This window comes from Vombatus ursinus, unplaced genomic scaffold (assembly GCF_900497805.2).
Source record: "Vombatus ursinus unplaced genomic scaffold, bare-nosed wombat genome assembly UNPS02014832.1, whole genome shotgun sequence".
NCBI classification, from domain to species: domain Eukaryota; kingdom Metazoa; phylum Chordata; class Mammalia; order Diprotodontia; family Vombatidae; genus Vombatus; species Vombatus ursinus.
The window spans coordinates 28,269,788-28,280,903 of NW_020954610.1; the positions used below are offsets into that span (position 1 = coordinate 28,269,788).

At 35.0% G+C, this 11,116-nt stretch overlaps 1 pseudogene; it reads left to right on the forward strand.

The window, feature by feature from the left end:
- The first annotated feature begins 998 nt into the window (after window positions 1–998).
- On the forward strand, window positions 999–1,797 carry LOC114025829 (annotated as a pseudogene).
- Window positions 1,798–11,116: the final 9,319 nt, after the last annotated feature.

The following is an 11,116-nucleotide window of genomic DNA, read 5'->3' on the forward strand; positions in this document are numbered from 1 at the left end:
TTTAATGAAAATAATACCCTGTTATTTTTCCCATTTTGTAATTGAGGAAACTGAAGTAAATAAAGGCTAAATCACTTTCCCAAGGCCAAATAGCTTACAAGTGCCAGGTTTTCCTAAGTCTTGGCAAAATACTCTATCCACTCTTTCTCCTTGCTACCTTTCACTCTTCTGGTGTAGTTTTTGAGAACCCAGAGTCATCTGTGCCACAAAATGAAGCAGGACATGAGAATAAGTCTTTAGTAGAGAACCTACTTCATATCCCTGGTAAATGTGAGTGCTTAAATCTAGATCTCCTGACTTTAATTGTATGTTATTTATGTTGTGATATGACTCAAAGTTTCATAAATTTGTAGATTTTAGTGAGACCCCTGAAATACAGGAAGAGAAGCCCCTGGTAAAGCATGGATGGATTGCCCACATGAATAATTAAGCTTATTGCATCACCCTGATCTTGGTTTCCATTACTGACCTGCTATTTATTGAATCTGATCTGGAAATATCTTCTAATCACATTGGTTTGGCAAATGTTAATTTTTAGTATGGTTGCAGATCTATTACTACTAGACCCACTTTTTTCCAATATTTCCCTTAAGAATCTTGTTCCTTGCTCAGATTCTTAAAATCTAGCCAATGGCTGAGATTCAATCTGTCCCACTTCTCAATAAGAGCATCACAAATGTTTAGATTCCTTAAGAGTCTGGTCAATATGGTGGCTCTTTAAGAACTTTGTCTTTGTCTGAAAGAAGACTTGGATTGAATTCATTCAGGTAGGACCCACATATCACTATTTTGGGGTCCCAGCACCCCTAAATCTCTAAACCTCAATATTTATGGTTCCTTTAGACCAGGAAAACTGCCTAACTCTGCTCTTCTCAAGCCAAAACTGGAAGTGTCTGACCCATCCTATCCATCCTGGAAGTCCTATCCCAGTGGGGCTGATCTAGAGTGTGTAGCCCAGAAATTTGGTGGTGACTTGGAGAAAGCAAAAGAGATATACCATGAACATCAACTTCAAATCCCAGCCTGACCATTAATTGGCCATGATACTTCCTACATGGCCAGAAATGCAGATTGTTTTCTAGTCAGACACACCCCCTTATCCTCGGAGAGTCTGTTACATTAAAGGTTTAAACAACATACCTATCTGTGCTATAAATGATGAGAACTTCCTTAAAGCACTGTATGATGTTAGTCACTTGACCACCTCAGTTAAGGACATGCCACAACTCACCTATGCCAATAACACCAGTTCTTTCCATAACTCAGGGTCAAATAAAATGAAAATGTCCCGTCAGCCTAATTCTGAGCCCTATCCAAAAAAATCCTGTCCAAGTTGTGTGAAATTCTACAAACTGACTCCCCGACAGAACTCCTCATGTGGCTACTCCATGCAAGTGTGAAAGAAAAAGAGTGGGTATCACCTTTGATCCATTCAGAGCTTCCTGAGATCAACTTGTTGAAAAACTGGGGATGCATATTACCCAAAAGAGACTTGGAAAAGAGAAAGAAAAGTCATCTTCCACTGTCAAAACTGACCTGACTCCTTTCACAGAGAGCAAGAATCCAGTCTTAGCCAAGGAAGAGGTGCCTAAAGTCAACAGAGTTCCAAGCCAAAAACTGGAAAAAAATAAAGAATCAAGACAAGAGGCTGAGGATAAGTCTGGATTGATTAAAGAAAGAAGCAATCTTGAAGATGCCATTGAAGAGTATTTCAGGAAAAAAACAAACAAACAAAAAAAGCCTCCTAACAAGAATCTGAAGATTTAGGAAAGAAAGTACTGCCTTCCCACTGAATAGCAAAAGCAACAGTGGCAAGAAATCAACAAAGGAACAGCCTATATTTCCAAAGACCCACTAATTAAAATCTTTTAAAGTTTTAAATCAAAGAAATTCTACAGAATTAAATACCAAAGAGAAGAGGCCTGTTCTGGCTTTCCTTCTCAGGAACCCCAGACTCATCCATTCTTACACTTATTCAAAAAATGTTTTCAAGGTGGCCTACAACAACCAAGCATGGATTAGTTCCTGCAGTAACAAATGTTAGTTCAAACATTGGTAAATTACACCTATAAATAAATCTGAATGTTGAACATATTCAAATTATTTTTAGTGTGTTAATTTTGAATATGTATGAAATATAGCATACATATGCACTCAATAAAAATCTTGTTCCTTGGGACAGGTAGGTGGTACAGTAAGTAGATAGAGAACTGGCCCTGGAGTCAGGAGGACCTGAGTTCAATTTTGGCTTCAGACACTTACTAGTTGTGTGACCCTAACTTAACTCTGATTGCTTTCCCCAAGAAAACAGACCAAACCAACAAGACAATCTTGTTCCTTCAGAAGATTTTAATTTATTTTTAGCTCTACAAAATAATCCCTTGGTAGATTGATTGCTATGGCACTATGTAAATTAATTAAGGCAGCATAATCATTTTTTTTTAATTACACTGACTCAACCTATCATTATGTAATTATTTTTCTACCATTATTGGTCTGCCCTTACTTCCATAAAAGGTATGTTGCAATTAAATTCATATAGTTCCTGGATGCATTTTGGTAGATAAATTCCAAATATTTGTACATTTAAATTATTTTAAACTGAATTTTTCACTCTATTCACACTGAGTTTTGATGTGAGGAGAAAAATATAGTTGCTTGATGATTAAAAGAAAACTTTAAATCTCAGAGTTGAAGATCTTATACTTTTCACTGGCTTTTAATCCCCTATGGATTAAATGAAATTTAATCCAAAATGGATTAAATAAAAATTTAATGACTGCATTTATGGTTTGGCTTATGTGTTTCACATCTCTTTGCAAATAACCATCATTGTTTTGTACTGAAGACCCAAAATTATTTTTATTTTTTTAAATGAACATTTTTATGTATAAAGAGCAGAAGTAAGTTTAATATGAAGCTGTGAATATTTGCTCACTAATTTTTTAAGTGTATATTCAATTTTGCATGTTTATGAACATGATCTAGCACATGGTTACCATGCAAACCCAAGAAATTTATGTCTTTCAAGTCTTATTCCATTATTATTAATAGCCTAGCATGTCTGGCATTTATAAAATTCTATTAAAGTACTTAAATTATTGTTTTTTTTTCATTTTTAAAAGAATTGTATATATTTGAAAGTGAGACATTGATGTCTCCAACTATTAAAATATTTCTCTTTGTTTCTCCCTGAGGTTGACTAGCTTTCTGTTTAAGTACACTACGTCATTCAGAATATACACACATACACACACATATACATATACATACATATACATACGTATATATGCATGCATATGCATGTATATTCTTATATATTGTATATATACTAATATATTTATACCTATATTATTACATACATGTGTATACATGTACATACATGCAAACATACATATGTGCATATATCTTCATCTATATAAGTATATGAGTATTGCTATTATTTCATTATCTAATCTGCCTTTAAACAATTTTGTGAAATTGGGTGTTAGTGGGAGTGCAGTTAGGTTCTGATCAATTGAATAATAGAGATATCACTAGTTGCATTTGCAGCTTGTAAAGGGTGTGAAACCTTGAGTGGACTATTCCTTTGGTCACCTATTTGCAGTTTATAAAGGGTATGAAACTGACCAATTCACAGTTTGTAAAGGAATGTCAAAGAATGATAGAAGGAATATTCTCTTAGATGGTATGGCTGGGCCAAAGTTGGTCCTTTTTATAGTCTTGATGGCTAAGCCACTACCTTTGCACTTGCAGCAGTTCAAAATTGGATGACAAGGACCTGGTTTTGTTTTCTGCTTTTTTTCTACATACCTTCCCAGTGATAATGAGTTCAACCCAGAACTACTATCAGGCCCACCTTCTACCTTGGTGGTCTAAAGCATCACCTAGCCTGATGGTCTTTGTTTGTGGTACAAAGTATTGTGATTTAGGAGTTAACTTTGTTTCTTGCTGTATGACTTCGCCAGATAAATTACATTGGCTTCAGGCATCCTTGAGACATAGGTTTCCACGAATATCTTTGTACCTCCATGTTTGCTAGCTTTGTCTCCTGATGCAACCCCATAAATCCTAATTGAGAATCAAGTCATCTTGAGACTTTCTGGAGGAACCCTCACTTCAATAAGGCTGCCTGGGAGTACTTCTGTCTTATTGGTAAGCTACCTACTATGAACTGGCTTGATGTCACAGACTAGAGATCACACATAATTCATGTCTTCTTGAGGCCTGATGATTGGTAAGTGGTCCTTTGTCCCCTCCCTCTCTTGTAGAAGTCATCTACTGGAAATTGTATTTGTCTTTTTCTGTGGTTTTGAAAATTTAGAACTGAGATCCCACTGGCTTCAGACTCCAATTATTGGAAATTGTATTGTCTCCAAACAGTTCTGGCATATACTTTAACAGAACTTACATAGACTTTGCACTGTTGATTATATAGTCCTAAACTGAATGAAAGAATTTATTCGCGTTTTATCTTTATGTTTTTTTTTAATCTTTGATTAATATAAAGTGTTTTTTTTTTATCTTTGCTTAGACAATTCTCAGGAGATCTGCACTTGGTTGCAGTCTTTCATGGTGCTGTCTTTGGCAAAAGTTATCATGAAAAATCCTTTTTAGATTTTGAGAACTAATATTGAACAGAAATCACCTGACATTAGTATATCCAAGAAATATGGTTTTGTGACTTTCCAGAGTAACCCTTTGGTTATCCTGTACTGAATGTGAAGTAAAGAAATCAGAATATACATATATATATATATATATATATATATACACATATGTATGTATGTATGTATGTATGCATGTATGTATGTATAGTCCAAAAGCTTACCTTATCCTTGTAGTGATGAAAGTGAAGTCAGAATATGGATAATGAACTGGGAAAATTAAGAAGTGTTAAGAGATTGAAGGTCAGTATGAAAATTAAATCAGGTTTAGCAGAATTGAGCAAGTGTCAATTAAGAAACATAGTGCCTACCATGTGCCAGGTGCTGTGCTAAGTGTTAAAGTTACAAAGAGAAAAATGAAATAGTTCTTACCCTCAAGGAGAGTGTAGTTTATTGAATATCGCATGTACCCATATGTGTTAAAATTTTTATACCAAATGAATAAAAAGCAGTATTTTAGAAAGAAGCAGTACAAGCTGGAAGAGGAGGAATTACAAAAGATTTTCAGGAAGAAGGAAACTTTAGGGTTCAAGGTATTGGAGGTTAAGAGAGAATGATGTCAAAGTTCTTATCATGCTGGTGAATGGGTAAAATAGCATAGATAAAGAAGTCTTTGTAATTAAGGAAGACAATGAAGATCTGTTTATGGAGTACTTTATAATCATACCTTTTGTACTGAGCCATAAAGAAACTTATAAATCAACTCATTAATTCCTCCCCTCATCACCCCCCCCTTTTTTTAAAGATAAACATGTTAGAATTCAGAGACTTAAAATGATTTTTCCCAAATGTCTCATAATTAATTATAGGAGAGCTAGGACTAGAAGCCAGGCATTGAAATAACTTCTATCTTTTGTCCCCTTTAAGGTACCACATTGTCTTCCTAGCCATTGTAGATAAACACACACACACACACACACACACACACACACACACACACGCACACACCATGAGCCCTTTTCATTACTTATCAAATAATTCTGAATAAATGGCCAGATTCATTGTAGGTTTTTGATGGTCTTACAGTTTTAGGAAGTTTTGCTTACTTGAAATACATTGAAAATAGATGGGAAGAATCACTCTTTATAAGTCAGCCAGTTAGTTGTAAATGTTAATTAAGTACCTATTACGTATCAGGCATTGTAGTAAATTCTAGGAATACAAATAAAAGTAAAAACCACTCCCTGCTCCCATGCAAAGAACTACGTACAACCAAGCTATATGCGGGACAAATTGGAAATACTCACGAGGATTGTGAAAAACTTCCTGTAGAAGATGGCATTTTAGTTGGGAATTGATACAAGACAAATAATTCATTAGGTGGAGAAGAGGAGTTAGAACATTCCAGGTAAGGGGGAAGGGCTTCCTGTGAAAATGCCCAGAGTCTGGGCATGGAGTGTCTTGTTGGAAGAATAGTAACAAGTATATGTGTGTGAGAAGGGGAAAGGAGTTATAACATATAAGAAGACTGGAAAAGGTGGGGGAGCAGATTATGAAGGGCTTTGGATACTAACCACATTATTTTATATTTGATTGCTAGAGATGATAGGGAGCCGTCAGAATTTATTGAGTAGCAGCATGACTTGTTCAGACCTTCTGATGGTGTTAGGGTTTCAAGAAACTTTGCTTACTTGAAATACACGAAAATAGGTGGGAAGAATCATTGCTCATCAGTCAGCTAGTGATCATTTCCTGATTGATCTTTAAAGTGATTACTACCTAACTGATCTTTAGGAAGATCATTTTGACCAGGACCAAATCATTTTGATGATTATTTCAGGTACACCTCTATCAAAAGCTTTCATTCCTTTTAAGTTAGGAGAATTCTCTAACAAAACCCAAATATTGGATTTAATACTTAACTAAATTCAATTTTGACAAGCAGCATGGCTTGGAGTTAGGAAAACCTGGGTTTAAGATAAGTCCCATATTAACTATGCAATTTCAGTCAAGTCACATCTTCTCAATGCCTCAGTTTTTAAGACAGAAAGATTCAGCAGAGTTGCTCATCTGCATCAAAGTGTGAGTCTTCTACAGGATCAAATGCCAGTTCAAAAATTGTCCCCTGCAAAAAAGTTAAGTCATGTCATTAGCTTTAGGTCTTAGTTCTGGCTTCAGAAGATCTTTCTGGATCCTGATTCTGTCTTCCAGCACGTGTTATCTCCAAATGGATAGATATGCCTACCTATACCTTCATCTAAGTCATTGAAAATAATGTTAAAACAGCACAGAGCCAAGGACAGATTTCTTAGGCTACCCAAGATAGCAATGGAATCACACATAAAGCTTCTAATTTCTCATGGGGGAAGATTTGTTTTCCTCCTCCTGTGCAAATTTCTGGTGGGCAATTCAGGACTTCCTTTCACAAGTTTCTAAAATTTTTTTTTCCTTTTTTTATAAAACCATAAAGTGCTATATAAATGTTGTTTACTACTACTACTACTACCACCACCATCACCTCTGCTACTCCCCACCACTACAACTGCTACTATTACTACTACTACTAATCTACCCAGTGAAGGGAATTCCCACACAAGGAGTTCTCAAAACAAAGTACTTCTCCCTGGTACTATACCTGAATCAAAGAAAATAGATGATGAGATGACTTAAAGTTTAGGAATAACGAGAACCAAATGAAGGAGAGACAAAAGGACTAGGGACTCTAGAGAAAGATGAACATATAGTTACTGATAAAGCCTACTCACATTATGCAATGAGAAAAGTGGAACAGAACATGGATGCTAGACCAGGATTAAAGGAAATATCAATAAACTGAAAGTCACTATGAGAATGAAGTCATAATTCTTCGACCTTCACAATGATTTTTCTTCTTATATTCTTAACATCACTTACTCTTTCTTCCCTGACCTATTTATTACTTCTCCCTATCCTCATTCTCACACTGTCACTGTGGAATGAAACATCACATCATGTCTCTGCCTGCCATTCTACTAATAATTAGAGCCATTGGCTAACTCATGTTTCCTGCTTATTTGCCTCCTGGCTAACTTTTCAGATGGCAAAATTATTAAAATAGCTATCTTTGTCTCTCCTATGTCTGAGTGTCTCTCAGACCTAGTTTTTTTCTTTATTATTTAATTACTGAATTCTCAAAACTTTTAACAATTACAGTGGAAAGAGAGAAAGAGAAATAGATAGGTGGTGAGAGAGAGAGAGAGAGACAGAGAGATAGAGAGAAACAGAGACAGAGAGAGACAGAGAGACAGAGAGAGACACAGACAGACAGACAGACAGACACAGACATAGACACATACACAGAGACATGTTATTTTGAGCAAGCTCATTCCTTCTGGTCCTTCTTAGAATGCACAGCCTAAAACAATTACCCCTCCTTTTCCCCACAGACTAATTTTTATCTTAATATTTGGGCTTGCTTTCTGAATATTATGAGCACTGGTCCAGTGTGTTTCTTTGTATTCTTACTTCTGTCAACAGACTCCTTGAATAAGCACATTGTTTCCAATTCTCCCACTTCCTGATCCTCTGTCTTGGTTTTCATTTTTCCTTGGCTCTGACTATGGACCATTGTCTTTAGATTAGGAGGATTTGTGTGAGCTAGGGCTTAACAAGAGACTTCAAACTATCTTGAATGAAGTGACAAGATCCACTGTTTGAATTCAAGAAATGCTGGCAAAAAGAACAGATAAATAGTATTGTTGTTGGTTGCTCTGTGCTTTTGCTTTTGTTTTGTTTTTCTCCGTGGCAGACATTATTTTATGCAGAATAATCACAAGAGAATCATCACTTAGAAACACCTTAAAATTTTAGAAAAAGATGATAATTTGGAGATTGGGGTCTTCATAAAGTCACATACTTTTAGCTTTGCATTTATGTATTCATTTCATTTGTACCCTCAGTTTCTTGCAACTGCTTCTTATTCCATCACAAGCACAGCTACTTCTTCCTAAATTGGAAACCAAAATGGATCTCTATATCATACAGAGTTTGGAGGACTTACACATTTTTCCTGAAAAAGTTAAATAAAGTGAAAAACTTTCAAGCCCATCAATCCTCAAGCAAGCTGTCCAAGGTGACATTTCATTAGCACATTTTGTCAGTGGATAAATTGTACAGCATGCTCTGAAGGGAAGGTGGAAAACATCCAGTCCTTTTTCATTAGATCCATCTGAACTTGAACCACTGGAGATTACATACAAAAAGCACATGAGACAGAGGAAGCATTATTCTGTCTATAAACTGCATTAATCATTCATTCCCTTCAGAGTACCTTAAGTTAGTGCCATGTCTATGGTTAGGCCCAAAACTGGCTATTCAATTTTGAACTGCATGACAGATACATTTCAAGGAAAATCACAGACATAATGACTCCTGCCAAGCTTGATAAAGTCCTTATTCATCAATTAAGAAGTTTCCAATAAGAGAAGATAGATACAGAAAAACAAGGCAGATTGCATGATAACTCATGCTGATTTTAAAAAAAAATCTTCTTTTGCTTTTTCCAGAATCCCTGGGAATACACCAAATTACTAGAATTAAGAGGAAGGCCATAATTGTTTAAGAGATGAGTGTACTTTTCATACCTTGCTTCCATATGGGATGCATATAAGGTTCACTGGAAGATAACACATGCTGTGATTGTTTTCATAAGTCACTAGTGAAAATACCTCTGCTCATTTTGCCAAGTGTGCTAATTGTTGTCTTTTTATGCATAAAAAACTGTTGAAACTGGAATTTTTATTCATGCCTCATATTTTTGAATATCCCTAAAGGATTCCCAGAGTGGGTTGCTTTATTTTAAATGCTTAAATCATCACAATATTTTAACTTTGTATCTAAGGCTTTATCTGGAACACAAGGAAAATCAAGATTTCTATGGTGTCTCCAGTTGGTTTGTTTGGAAATTCTTAAAAAACAAGATTCTAATTCCATTAGGCAAAATAACAAAACTAAAGAAAGCTAAATTTTATAATGAAAACTGATGTTATAATGGTACATGAAATGACCAAAAAGAAAATAAAAATATACTTCCTTACAAATAATGGAATTTCTGAGAAGCTCTCAGTATAACCAAAGCATGTCAAATCATAGAAGTACATGGAATAGAGCACTGAACTTGTAGTCATAACTCACAATCTGAGTTTATTATTATTATAACTGTGGTTCCAGTTGTAACCCTTAGTTACTTAAGTGACTTTGGACAAAATCATTTAATAGAAAATGAAAATTAGATTATGAAGATAATATGAAATTAAACTGGGCCTCAATTTCTTCATCTGTAAAATGAGGAGATTGAATTATATGACCTCTAACTCTAGATTTATGATTCTATGAACCTCTGCGTAGTATTTGGAGTTCACAAGGACAGAGTAACACTAGTGCTAATTAGGAGTGTATCTAGCTCCTTTCAACATTCAGTACAAGTGTTTTCATTATGTGAGGCCTCTCCTGACACAAATGTGATCATTCTTACTGTCTTCCACAACTTGTTTGTATGTACTTTGACATTTTTCAATATCTATGTATATGGACTTGTATATACTCCCAGGTGATTATAAGCTCCTTGAAGACAGATGCTACATTATTTGTTCTTACTATCCCCAGAATCTTTCTCAGTTCATTGCACATAGCAGGTATTTAAGAAATATTTAATTCAATTACATTGAATGAAAAGAAACAACATGTTATTTAAATGTTCCCATAGGCATAATCAACAATCATTTATGTAATGCATACTATGTTCCAAACACTACATATTTTTTTTTGCTGCTATATGTACTTATAATTGAACAATTTTACAAGGTTGACGATATGACATACCAAACATTAATATAACTTCACCTTTTCAGAAATCTCTCAAAGCAAATGCAGGAAATTTGAATGATGAAAGGCACAGAGGGCTTGAAAAAATTTCTGGATTTATTTAGTAGAATTACCAAAATCGATTTGATTATCAGTGTCACCAGCAAGGCAAAAACATTGAAGGGGTGATTGAATAAAGATATTTGCATACCCCCAACCAAATCTGATTTCAAGAAATCTTGAGTGAATCTCTAAATTCTTTAGTTCTACTTTGCTCACTGAAAGAAGTAACTCTGAAGTCATAAGGACTTGGATTCAGAATCTGTCTCTGAAACTTACTATCTATTGACACTGGTCAACTTAGCCATGCAAAGCTTCTGTTTTGTCATCTACTATTTGGAGACAACAACACTTTCTTACTCTTTTGGTAAGATTTACATGAGGCAACAAACAAAAAGATCTTTACCAACTTTAAAGCACAATATTAATGGCAATTTTTGTTGGGCTTTGATTAATTATTGCTTGAAATGAATAGGCCATTATGAAGACCTGGAAAACTTTTCTGTTGGAGAGATTCTTCTTCTGTATAAATTTGATTTGGTAGTGTAGTTCGATTGGAAATATGTTGCTAGATTAACTTAATCATTTTGGAGGTAGCTTCTGTGTCA